Source organism: Manduca sexta, unplaced genomic scaffold (genome assembly GCF_014839805.1).
Source record: "Manduca sexta isolate Smith_Timp_Sample1 unplaced genomic scaffold, JHU_Msex_v1.0 HiC_scaffold_352, whole genome shotgun sequence".
In the NCBI taxonomy this organism is placed as follows: Eukaryota; Metazoa; Arthropoda; class Insecta; order Lepidoptera; family Sphingidae; genus Manduca; species Manduca sexta.
Genome location: NW_023594597.1, coordinates 556 through 15,339, shown reverse-complemented (window position 1 = coordinate 15,339; position 14,784 = coordinate 556). Strand labels below are relative to the sequence as shown.

At 34.4% G+C, this 14,784-nt stretch overlaps 1 pseudogene; it reads right to left on the bottom strand.

Annotated features, from left to right (window-relative positions):
- Positions 1 to 138: 138 nt before the first annotated feature.
- Positions 139 to 14,500, bottom strand: LOC119193014 (annotated as a pseudogene).
- Between the last annotated feature and the right edge of the window lie 284 nt (positions 14,501 to 14,784).

Sequence of the window (14,784 nt, the reverse complement as noted above, 5' to 3'; positions counted from 1 at the left end):
TTTTCCGGAAAAAAATTGCCTATAACATTCAGGAGTAATGTAGCTTCCTATTAGTTTGATTAAGAAGTTTTAAAGATTAACCCCTAAAAACCCACAATCAAACTCTCAACTCACAAACTTGCTGCTGCTTGCTCTTTATAATATTAGTATAGATTATGTAATATTTTTGGAATATCCCTTAAACGGCAAAATACTCATCTATTAGATTTAACGCTTCCACTCTACATATTTATAACTGTACGTAGGTATTATAGATAGGTATATTTTAATTTAATACATGTGTAACGCTAACAGATGTTTAATCTCTTTGTATAGGTATATCGATTCAACAAACGACATTAACATTTAATTTGACATTAAATACCTATAATCTTTATTGTTTCATTGTAAGACTAGGCTAACGAAATTGATAACAACCGTAAAAATAAATTATGTATTTATATGACTAAACTAAGTTAAATAATACACCTTAAAATAAGAAAATAGGTACTAATTTAAATTTATCCATTTAAATTGACATTATTGCAAATGCTTCAGCTTTCATTGAAATTTCTTGCAGTATTTTTCTTTGGAACCATAGAGCTTTTATGTCTATATATATGGGGCATGTGAGGTTTGTAACCTTCCAAATAATACGTGTACAATTTTTTACTACAAATATTTAGATGAATACATTACATTCCATTATTGTAAACTCTATTAAATAATCATTCCACTTATCTACGATATAATGTGTATTGAAATAAGATTTGAAACATTAATTCCACCACAAATAAAATTTAAATGAACACAACGAAGTAATTAACCCTAAATATTTGTCTCTAAAGTGTTCAAGATTTATGGCCATATTAGGTACATTATTTAACAAAGATATTTTAAGACTTCGTAATCTTATAAACAGTACTTTATGTTATGATACAAATTAATTTAAAAATATCGTCTCGGTATTAGGTAATAATCGTCTCGGTGCTGTAAATAGCTAAATTTTATAAATTAATTTAGTGTCTTATTTCAGTATTCGATAAATGAAATCGTAACAATACTCATTCAATATCTAACAAATATAACGGTGCAACATATAGAAATATTATTTTACAAAAATTCGTAACATAATATATTAATCAAGTTTTATGCTTGAAAATATTTCGATAAATTACTTACCCGTACACCTTAGTGTCAACGTCAAGCTTATCAGTTACGTTTGTAGCCCATTAACCCGAAATACGCGTAAAATGTTTAAAACCGTAAGTGTCGAAATAGTTGAATGTCGTGATCAATATCAATTTCAACAAGTCAGCTTTGTACAATTATGAAATACAATGTGGAAAGCGGAACAAATCCAAATGATATTTTAAAAGGCTCCTGTTGAGGTTGTTGGAGTGTCCACGGGCGCCGGGTGAGAATAATCGGCTTCTAGTACTTATGAAGCCTGTGCTGTCTGCGAACTCTTGTGCTCTTTGAACAGCAGTAGAGAACTGGCGCCGTACGCTACAGTGTTGAAAATACCGAACACCTGAAAAAAATAACATAAACCTTAGTCGCTTATGCACTAGCCTTTAATGTAGATAATCCCTTTAAACCAACAGTAATAAAACTATAACTTCAAAAAATAACATTGTAACTATTTAAGAGGTTGAACATATTTGCTGGACAAGCAAAATATTCCTTAATATAATGATCACTAAAAGTACAGTCTACATTCGTGCCATATGTTTTTTTATTTTTTTGCTGATCCTGCAGTCAACACCGGGAGGAACCTGCGAACGGTATACTGGTTCCTCCCGGCTTAACGACCGCAGGGGCCAAAGGGGAGGGAAGGGGAAGGAATAAGGAATAGAAAGGGAGGGATAACCTCGTACCATATGTTATAGAAATATAAATACGAATAATAATTTGTCACAGAGAAGAGTTAATTATACGTAACTTAGAAGTAAGTAAATTTAGAAGGAAAAAACATTGAATTTTTGACAATCTATAAAATTCCGCTTCTTGTTGCTTTCAAAATGGTAGCTAGGATTTGATATGAATACTTACAGCAGCAGCCACATTGCTTGCATGGTATGAACCGTAATAAGTTGCCGTTGCTATGAACATTACAATAAATGCCAACAGATACATGAAACACTGCAGCGCGTTACTAATCAGTTCCTGCAACAAGCGAAATTAAATTATTTTAACTTTTTACATAAGTATAGTCTACATTAATATGTAATCAAACGCAAAAATCGATGTTTAGTTAATATACTAAATGGAAAACAACAGAGCAAAATCATGCCACAATGAAAGCAGAAACAGATAATTTCGTCCTCTGTAAGTACTTTATTTACGATTTCATAATGATCAAAACCCTTCAATTATGTTTAAAAATGTCTTAAAATATTAAGATATACTATTAAAATATTAAGATATAACTTATCTTTGTTTAATAGAATGTAATACTTACAGATAGCACCCAATTAATGGGTAGTTTTAGTGCTTCTTTAATACTTAAGAAGTAAACGAAACTCCACATGAGGGTGGTGATGAAACTCGTGACGGCTACAAACACGAACCATGTCGAATACCACGGCGATCCCAAAGCCATACATAGTATACCTAATACCTGGAAAGATAAAGAACATCTTTAAAACAATCATCACATATACTATACTTAACTGCCTACGTATAAAATATGTAGGAGGAAACTTAAAAAATGTAGCGCTTAATATTATGATAGTCCGCTGACACAAAAGGGACGAATACACCAAAAATACATGACATTGAAAAGATAAGGACTCCACGATACCAGATAAAAATGACTCACTCTCAGTCATGAGTCAAATAGATTGATTATACCTAATACTTGTCCACCTGCTTCCAGTATTATTCTCAGTATTTTGATAGGATGGATTACAAAATGTACCTACAATGCGCAACATAGTTACAATTTCGTGTTTACGATATTATGTACGTTAATCCAATTTGTTTAAAATATTTATGCACCTTAGTGAGCTCTAAGACTCGCTTATATAATACATAATAGATAATTGCAAAAATGATTCGTTTACACAACTATGTAACAAATTCATTAAAGCGAAGACTGATTCACAAACGTGCTAATGTACGCTACATTATAGACACACATATGTGTATTGTATTTGGTACGTATATAACAAAACAATATTATTCGATAAACAGTCGTTATTCCGCTTTGATAAAAACAAGTGTAATGCAATGTTTGGCAACCATTACTCGTATATTGGGTGGGAAACGTTAATATTATATAATAAGTAACATAATTATTTGATATTAAAATATGACCATTAATTCTTCAACATTATGATAATAATAATGATATCAGCCCTATATGTATAATGTATATACCGTCCCATTGCTGAGCAAGGGCCCTCTATAACAGAGAGGAATTAAGCCTTAGTCCACCACGCTAGCCTAATGCGGATTGTTAGACTTCACACATCCCGGAAATCCCTTTAGAGAACTTCTCAAGTATGCAGGTGTCCTCACGATGTTTCCCTTCACCGTTAAATCAAGCGATAATTCACAAGGTATACAGCTTGTCAAAGGTGTATGCCCTTGGGATTTGAATCTACGGACTTTCATCTCGGCAGTCCATTCTACACCCAGCTAGGCTATCGTCGCCATATGTCTTCAACATGAATTGACAGCAACGGTACCTTAATAGAGACAGTCATTTAGGCTTACAGTAGTAAGTCTATAATTTAAAAAAGGTCTAAATTTATAGAACTGTTACCGCACTAGTGAGTTAGGTTGGCTTCGACACGAGTTTTAGTGGCGGATTTTCCTCTTTTGCCACAAAATCACTCTTGTAAATATTATTTTAGAACTGCGACAGCCTTCATAAAGAGAACGATAGAGACGCTTGCAGCATCAAAACCATGAGGCGTCAATAATGCCCAGAGTGGTTGGATATTTTTTTTAAACTCGTTTTATCTACAATTTATACGCGAAACAAAGCCAAGATTTTGCGAGAATGAGACTGCATTTTCATATTGTGGATGTTAATCCAATACTTAAATAGTAAAGGCACTAGGTATAAACAAAAATGAGGGATATTTTATTTTTCTTTTCCCAATTAAAATATGAGTATATATGAGTACTTATTCCTATTGATATTTAACATAGCCTAAAATTTCAAATTATCAATTTTCTTTTTTTTGGTACCAATGGACATTTTGTATGTTCCCAACATAGCCATTGTTTTCATAGTAATTATGCCAGTATTACTGGAAACAAAAAAACTGTTACTAATATAAAATCGGTACACAGAGATTGTTTTAAACTATATTGTGTATACAATACTCGTAGTAATGTATGTGGTAAGTAAAGTAGCGGTGCCGATACCACTAGGACAACGGTGTTGGGTAAATGAGAACCATTAACGTCCGCTAGCCGCTAGGCGCGGCGAGCGCCGAGCACCGAGCATCCAGCGCCGCGCACCGCCGCGCCGCACCGCGACCTCAGCCAGCCTCAGCCAACGCTCGACGTCGGAACCGGTTTAATATCGCGCGCAAACTCGCTGTCGCAACCACGCTAGCAGGTGTCATTTGTAGAAATTCCAACCAATACTTTAATGAATATATCTTTAAAAAAACATACTACCACTACAATAGCTATTTCCAAAGACAAAAGCGAACCGACAGTCCATTGCCCTACAATGTTTTAGTAGGAATTCTAATAAGAGAGATTATGCATAATCAAGACAAATCAGTTGGTAAAGGTTAAATGAGGCCAAAAAAGTGTGACACCCGGCACGTGCAGTGTTGCACATAACGTGGAGAAAGTGCGTCGCTTTGCGTCGGAACTATCACCGTGCGTGTACAACGCGCGGGACGCGACCGCCATTCTGAGTTCTATCAATGGGTTCACACTTCACAAACCATAGACGCACTTACACGTTGCAGTCTCGCTCTAAATAACTAGACGTGGCCGGATTTCCGTATGGACGATAGATAGCATTTGCACCTAGGCCCTATATACCTGTGCTAACCAATGTTTGAGATTCGTGTCATAACACTTATAAGACTTGTATGAAAAAGACGAGCTCGAACACAACAGTCCATATTCGTAATTAACGGAAACCAGTTTTAAGATAACGTCATCACAATGTCTCTATGGCAAGCTATTTAGTATGTAGGTAGAGACCAATTCATATAAACAAGAGGAAAATACGAATAATATACTTTTATGAGATAAAAGCTATCATCATAATGTCAACAACATAAATGAACGGAGTAATGAAAGAAATTGAACTTTAATTTAATATTAACTATATTTTGTTATATACAAATGAAACAATTAACTCAGCCAAATCCAAAGGCACGCCTGCTTAATTTGTGTTCGCATAACTATGTTTCATTTCCGATGGCATGTAGGTGTTTATAATATAATACAATGCGCGATTGCCCTTGAAATAAACATCGACAGTGCCACTTAATTAATTCACGGCTTCATCGATCGGTCGAGCCACTACATAGACCTTACTAGAACCGCATAATACAAACACTACACATCATGATGAATCGAAGCACACAATACGTGATACGTATACATAACATCAAAATATAGAAGTTAATTATTTTTCCTTGTTCAAAAGCACGCTGATTGCGAAGTGAAAATGCAACCAAGCAACATAATATTCGGGTCAATGGGTGCGTGCGGCAACCGACAACGGTGCCGGTAACCGGCCTAAACGAACTGTCTGCCACGGGATCTACTCGGTTCACTGGCCATACTTCCGCACAAGGGCGCTCGTATTTTTATAGTAATGAAAATAAAAGTATTAGGACACAAGTAAAAATGTAAAACCTCTATACAAATAGGAACAATATCTACTTTAAAGCAAAAATAATATTTCGTTCCAGTACTATGTAAATACTGCTAAATAATTATCTTTGATCCTGGGATGTCGGAGTAATGTTTTCCGATATGCCTAATGTTCAATATATAATAATCTAACTAGAGGTTGATTTATTATTAAAGACGTATTATTTGTGGAGTTTTACGAATAATCTTTCAGTTTATAATTGTTTTTTTGTTATAAGATTAATAAAAATTATAATTGTGAAATTGTAAGTAACTTATATTGTGACGACACGTCAAGATCTACGAACCTATACCTGCTAAATCTAAGTTTAAAGAAACGAAGGGCTTTATTTGATCAGATCGTTGGCTCCATCTATAAACACTGTAACACTGTAACCTGCGGGCGATCACAGTATTAGTAAATACTTAGTAAACGATACTATTGCAATATCCTAAACAAATCCATCAGGTGAGTAAGAGTAAAATTAATATCCAAATATTAAGAAACCAAGAAAGGTGTGTCGGTTTTCAAACAGGTTGGTATAATTGTATCGACCGGAGAAAGATATCTCTCGCCATCTGGACCCTACTCCCCAGTCTTACAGTTACGATCAGATGCAATGGGGTCACTTTGGCGCACCATATAAAAAAACAGCTGAAAATATTATTACATAATAGGCTAAACATATTCAAAAGATACAGTTTTTAAAACAAGTTGATTAGGTTAAACCTAAAAGTAAAAACACAAAATTCAAATCGTATTTTCATTCATTTATTAGACCAAAATACGTTTTAGGCACACTTTTAAAACAAATACCGATTACTAAACTGATCGCCAAATAACATATAAAACCTTCGTTTAGCACCGAGGGTTAAATAAAAGAACAGATTCTATCGATGCTCAACTATAAACGTTAGATCATATCTATTAGATACTGATAATACACGTTTCTTTACATTAAAATTCACGTGAAAGTCACAGTTATATAGGAAGTTTTAATAGTGACTATTTTAAATTGACCTCGCTATAGCGGGCATGCTGCGGGGAGGCCAACCTATCTACCTATCCGCAGGAACGTTTCTATTGTATTGTATTCTTGTTATATTCTGAACTATTTTCTTATAAATTTAACTATCTAAATGTACAAGTCCCATGAAATTAGTTGGACCATCCGAAACTAAAATTAATAACGTGTAAATAAACCAGTGAGAGTAGTAAAATATGATGTGAACATTTATATGGCAGCAGTGATTAGTTACCATCCGATGACACACTTAACTACTCTTCTTCTCTGTCGTATAAAAACGGTCAGTTATTTCAGCATCCCAAAGTAATGTTCTAATATTAATTATTGGATAGATTACAAGTTATATTATAATTTATAGCACACAACGATTAGTTTATTACTTACTCTATAATATATTTCTTATTTTCCACCTGCCACTCTTACTTATCTTACGCCTTTGTAGGGTCGCGCAACTTTTTCAGAACATATTTGATTAAGTCGCTAACTCCAAATCTTTTTAGGGAAGTCCAGTTCCATGTTAATTATGTGAAAAAACAGAAAAAAGTTTCCCATCCCGAAATACAAATGCAGAACATTTTGGTCATCTGCTTTGATGAGCAAAAGAAACGTATTTTTTTTTATTTTACATAATACCTACTTTACACATATATAAAACCATCTATAAAACATTATTAATATTCGTCAGAAAGGACAAATCCACAAGATAACATCATCAGTTAGATGATTTCTAACCTTGTTAATTAAAACGTATTCTTCGAAACTGTAGATAATACAGACGACTGGTATCAAACAATTGAACGTCATTTGACCAGAAAAAGAGTCTCGTCATTGTCTCTAAAAATATATTTTAGATCTTACAAATTGTACACGTTTCTTTACAATGCTCGTTATATTACTTTGACCATGATAAAGTATATTATATTAGTAACAATACGAAAATGTAGGTACAACTCGTCGCCAATTTGACGCTATGAGCGAATTATTATATTGTGGGTATTAGCTCACGCACACAAGAATGACGCAATCACCATATCCAGCTTGAGTTCGATTAAAGCAAAGTTTCTACCTACTGACTCAATCGTATATCTTCGTATGCATGGCATTCTGGATGTTTACTGGGCCATTAAGTGGTTAAACCATCCGACGCGGCGCTTTGGTAAAATATATTAGTGTCGAGTATATTCCTCGCCGCCGGAATACTTCATAGGTTAGGCAAATCGTTCAACGAGCACCGTTAATTGACCTTGATGTACGTGTATCACGAAGAAAATAGGCGTTCGAAAGTAAATTTTTCAATTTCATTGACCTCGATTTCGCAAGCGCAAAACAAGTCGCAGTGAGAATCTGTCATAACTAAATGTTGTTTACAAACAAACCACCACACAATACGCCGAAAAAGAACAAGTTGACGCAGTAGGATCCGATAAACTTTTCACGCCTGAATAATAATTGAAATCCATAAATAACGAACGTGACTATTCAATGACACCGATATAAAAATATTTCCTACAGCAACTAAGTATGTACATTGAATAGCAAAAAATTTAATAACGTCTAAAAATAATGTCAAGAAGCAAGATTTCATCATCAACCGTCTTGGGTAGGTAATAAGACACATTTAATAAAGAAAACAATGATGCCAATGCTTACATTCACAGGAGACTGCAATGCTCACCGTGTGAATGAAACTCAATGACCGCATTATACGTAGAGTCCTATACGTTATATGAATGACTTGAAGCTTTGATATAATTAAGAGGAGCCAACGCAACTGAACAGAGGCCAGCGAACATAAGTAACTCAATAAAATTAGTACTGAAGAGTTGGAAGTTAAAAGGCAAAGGTCACAAACTGTAATTAGAATATGACCCAAATATTTATAATGATATGTCGTAGACGTAGGTTTGTATAATTCAATGACTCTCGTTACCACACATAAAAGATAATTTTAGGGATGTCGTTGGTACGTCATCAAATTAATAGGTATGAAGATATTCTAATATCCAAAACCCAGTAATCTTATTTGATCACGAATGTTTTCAGTTGTCTAATATGTATCTCTATGACCCGATTCTCTCACCGCTGGGACGACGTTTAACTAGGAAAACAAGAGATGAGCGACCGCCAGAAATAACCCATTATACCTACTGTGTTCGTTTTAAATATAAATTGCAATAAATGCGATTTAAAGGCCACTAAAGAAGCCGGCTAATTTTCATTCAACTTTTACAAATATTATTATATTATGTCCGAACTTTGGAAGCAAAGTATGAAGTGGGTACCAACTAAAAATAAAATAAATGTAGATATTGTTTACACACCAATTTTGACTACTCAAAATAATATAAATACAATCGAAGAAATGTGTTTAATCTGAAGCTGTTGGATTCAATCCTCAGAGGAGACATTTCAGATTCTAGAGCATAAAAATTCTACGTATTTTAATTACAATAGTTTTTAGATTGTACAGAAGGAACAACGCGATGTTAGAAGTCTTGAAGACGTTTGTAAAAAAAAAGTGTAACGAAGTGTCAATTTGAGTCGGTTTATTTGAAAGTGGCTGTAATGTAAGCATGTAGTGTTCAACTGTATATTATTTGTCATAAATAATTCCGCCTAGCTGAACAACTACAACGCCGCGGTTCTGAATGTAAATAAATCACTGGACGCCTTTAACATTCGTATTTAAAGGCGAAACTATACACAATGGTATTTATTATATATAGATACCAGACTTACAAGAATAGGCTTAGTTTGCCAACACAAGTATTGTCAAGAAAATGCTATTGGGCTCTAACTAAAACCTCCTGTTTGCTTATTGTTCAGCACAGTGCTTGCGACATGCCTGTCTCCAGCGTAACTCTTAACTTATACAAGCTGACTTGCCCTATTTTAACAAATTCTATACACAGTTTAAGTAAGCTACCGTCGAAGTATTTTACGACATTCTGAAAACAGTATTAACAACACTTTATTTTTATGAATATTATAGTGGGCAGTAGTACCTACGTAAGTTTATTCGCAATGAAATTTTATTATATTAAATTGTTAAAGTTCCATTAGTAAAAAAATACAAACTAATATACTGAATACTAATAGTATTAGACGTTCATCAATACTTTGGACTGAGTATATTACTTATGTCTAAGTAAATTCATGTGAAACTGACAAGATGTCACACCGGCCGCGGCCCACAACCGGTATATCGTCGAAGACGTGGCGCATCGACGCACGCCGCCACCATCGCTGGCCACAGCCCGAACCACATGTTGACAGTAGATACTACTTTCATTTTGATGCCAACTTTCACCCGATGTCGTTCTCAAATGAAAACTACGAATGCAAAACATTGACTTTACAAATTTGGTTCTATGTTCGTATGTGCTCGATGTATACAGAAAACGCTTTCATGTTTAAAATATACTTAAGGTAGGAAATAAAACCAATTTGTTTGCAAGCCGGAATATTGCATGATATAAATTACGTTTTAATAAAAAAAGAAAAAAAAAGTAAACATACAATAATTTAGGTGTATAAGTCATGCTGTTTATTAGAATTGATATTATTTCAAATCCATCAACTGAAAAGTCATAACGTTACACTGATTGAAATCTAGGAACGTTATCAAAATATCAGCGCCATTGTAATGCCCCCACTTACAATGGAAATAAAAACATGATTAACATAACTACGATGCTAATATGCTAATTTTATATTTCATACAAGGTTTTTCCTCGTTTAAAGGTTTTGACAAATATATTCGTAATTCATGTGTTTGTATTTTATAAGTATGCATACTGCAATGCAATTAAGATACTTAATAAAATATCAAATATATTTCTACACTTTTTGTTTGTCACATTTAAAAAGAAGTTTAAGACTACCAACTAACTTTCAGTTGCTTTAACTCCAGAAGCAATATTTCGATTATTCTATTCCCAAGCAAACTCGCTACAAGTCCTCTAAGCTTCAAAGTTGGCAGAAGTCAGCTTGTCGTAGCTGTTTACACGGTAAAAATCCCTTGCTGAAGATAACTTTTGCAATTTTCTTGCTAATCTACACCCTGCGAAAGTGATGAAACTGTTTTAGATTTGTAATTGGTAAATAATTATCATTATCTTATCCTACTTACTAAAACGCAGGTTCCTATATCAACCTTACTAATAAATATCTTAAAATATATTCATAAGTACATACTAATCGCGATTCCGCCCACATGAAAAGCCTTTCCCGTAATAAAATTCCACTCTATACTTTTCCGTCGTCGACTTTCGTAAAATCGCGTAGGTAAATTATATGAATCCAAGACAGAGTCTATCTTGACCCTAAGATGGACGTCAGTGCGGGAGGTTGGACTAGTGGTAACTTATATGCCAAGAGCGTGCATCGAAGTAGGATAACTGTAGCCCTCTTTTTAGTTTCCACAGAGACGGGCTGCAAGGCGTCATATAGCATGGATAGGTGCTAGCGTGCAGCTATCTTAGTGCAACAGTCTGGCCCTTATGTGTCTCCACTACTGGGTTTTAATTAGTACGTCGGTGTACGGTGTATATTGCGTTATCTCCTCTGCTCTGATCGCTATATCCTCTAGTCGTCGTAAAACAAATGTTATATAACCATGGACTTCACCAGCTTGTCGGTAAGGCAAAGGAGATAAAGCATAAATTTGATAAACGTAATCTCAGTGATTCAACACAAATACATCTGTATGTATTTGTGTTGAATCACTAAGATTATGTTACTTCTGTAAGTATATACCTGAGTTGCACCCAGGAGGCTGCACTCCCTACTTCATCTGGCGCTACTAATAATCCGTACCACTTGATGTAGGTACCATGAACGCATGAATGAACGTTAAGGATAAGTTTCTCTCCGCGACAAAAAAGAGTGTCTGTGTACCAAATTTCACCACAATCAGTTCAGCGATTTCTGTGTTCACTTCTAACATACATCCAAACACCTTCACAAACTGATGGTAGGATACTTATATCCGCCCGGATAGAGAGCGTCGTACACAAGGTGTAAAACCCGCCATAGTGGCCCAAATATTTGACATTGAAAGCTTACTTCTCTACCAAGTTTTGCTAGTATAGAAAGTGAAACTCTTTCCTAAAATAATATACTATGAAAAGGACGTCGATCTTCTTAGTCAACAATTAATTCTGCAAGTTATTACACCATACAAAGGCGCAATAAGTCATCACAACAGTCAGGTATATTGTTTATTCACAGATATTTTTAGCCATTATGGAAACATTATAAATGAATCAGTTACAAATCTACTACGTGGTTGTTTTCAAGTTCACAACTGCAATACATTACAAAAAAGCCAAGAAAGTATTACTTATTGATTTAATATAATATCTTTTCACATTCACTTGAGAACAACTACATAATTTACTTAGCTTTCATGTTATGATGCAGAGGTAGGTACTCCACCCATGACCACAGTGGTGCACGACGCGCGTTTAAAATTATCGATTGTGTTACGATACTTATCGGTCACTCACAGTAACAGCTATGTATTTATGTAGCCCTAGTTAACCTTTGAAAGGTTAAACCACTTCAAATAATGTAATTTATATTTTAGTTTCAAACACGCAATAATATGTAAAGTAGTACTTTATTTTTTCAATTGGAGTATACAATTGCTACATAGGTATTTTTATGCTTTTAAAATAAACAATATACAATCTTCAATTAGTAAACATTGTCAATAACTGTTTATCTTCCAAGAATATCTTAAAAAATATATATTATTTGAAACTGAGGTGGCGGATAACGGTATATAACATAATAATATGTAGATGTAAGTATGTAATCTGTAACAATGCGCAACAACAGCCTGTTACGAGCAAGAGTGTAGTGTAATTATAAGGTTAAGTCATTCGGGCTAATTGAGAATGAAGACAAGCTCTAATTACCCGGTCCATAATGATAATATTTCACTACACTTTTTCAATAGAACTTGTAGGCAAGTAAATAATAATAATATTTACTAAACATTACGCATGAAGAACTAGGAAAATATGAATGACATAAAGTCACGTAGGTTTCAGATATCTGTACCCTGTACGTAAATTTCATGAAAAGAAGCTCTATCTAGTTACAAAACTTTGATAATTCATAAAAATAACGCCACATATTATCTATTTTGCTAGTAGTATCGTAGTAGTATATGTACTGCCGAAGCACGTAAAAAGTTACATTTAAAGATTATGCTTAGTAAATCTCATTTCAAGAGGACGTAAAACCTAATTATAAAATCTATACCAACCTCAGTTTTAACATAACATATAGGCACATTTGTATGAAAGGGATATCGATATTATAGTATACAAAAGCAAATATTGTAAAAATAATGTTGTATGACTCAGAAACATAGACATGAAAAGTAAGGCGTAGGCGAATTAAGGATATCTAAATTAGTCAAATTAAATATGAGTAATACGATAAAAATAATATGTAGCAAATATGAGAACTAAGCGTAGCCTTGATAAGCACAGCGTAACATAACATTACTGCATATTATAATAATACCTAATTAATAATTACAATTTATACTTATGTATTCAGAAATAACCTGAATATGCATATTTAGTAAATACACACATAAGTATGTATATAAATATACAGATGGATGCTGCCTTATAAACGTAGACACATATTTATGTAGTACACAACTTGAAAAAAATGACTCTGCTTCCTTAATGAAATTGATAACCCAGTAAAACAAGAAAATATCTCAAATGAATTAGTTCTTCGCCATGTTTTCTGGGCATGGTGGCTGCATTATGTTTGAACCACCTATTCTGCGCATACACATATACGAAACAAGCGACAGCTGCTTGTAGGCAGGAGTTAAAGCACACGCCAAATGTCGCCTCTTTGCAGCCACATTCGAACCTCCGTACACAACAAAAGCATTCTCAGCGTGGCCTCGATAAATGATGTACATACAACATATGTACATGTACAGGTATTGCACGTTTTCGTAATTTAAGAAGACAAATTACCCAATAACTCTAGTACCACCAAGACTCAGTTTTCACATTGTAGGTTGTAGGTAAGTATTTTCCTTTCACATCTATGTATAACGCCCGAATATCAAAAACAACTTGGACGAAAAACAACTTTAAAAACTAAATGAAATTAAAGTAAATGAAATTATAGTGTACAACCAAAAAATGAAGTTCTAAAACTACAACAGTAGCTATTGTTAGATATTATGATTTTCTCGCCTCTACCTATACCTACTATCTACGATGGTGTCAGCGGATTAAGATATCCTGTACTAATTAGTGAATAATATACATAATAATATGTTTAGAAGAATAAGAATGAAACCCTTGTTAATATAGTAAAGTTTGGTACTCACTAATTGAATGATTTTCAATAACCCAGGTGGAGTTTTAAAGTAGTCAATGTTAATTTTGATCCAGTCCAACGCACCACCCACCTTGTTGCGGAGGAGGAGACGAGGCAGGTTTGTTGTGATCCACAGTCACCACTGTCTCGGGTGCCATCATTCTCTGCTAAATGTGAATCGGCAGCAAACTTAAAATAAATACGTAGGTGAGTAAACGAACACTGTCACTAAACTTCAGCACCGTATGGACGCGGCACACATTCCGTCCGTATTCACAGTCCGACAAGCGAGCGTAGTATACTCAACGTAGCGCACAACCGTCGAAGCGGACCGAATCAGAGTGGCGGGCTGGCGGGGAACAAGAATGGTAGTGACTAGTAACTAGTAGAGCTACTGATGACGCGCTCTCAATGCGATGACGGAATGCTGGCCACATTATTTTAGCAAACATAGAGTCCGATGCATATTATGACAATTGGGACCTTGGGTAATGTGTGAATTCCAATAGAATTAAACAAGGTAAGTACATTTTTACACTCACCTTTGCGCTGTATGCAATAATGA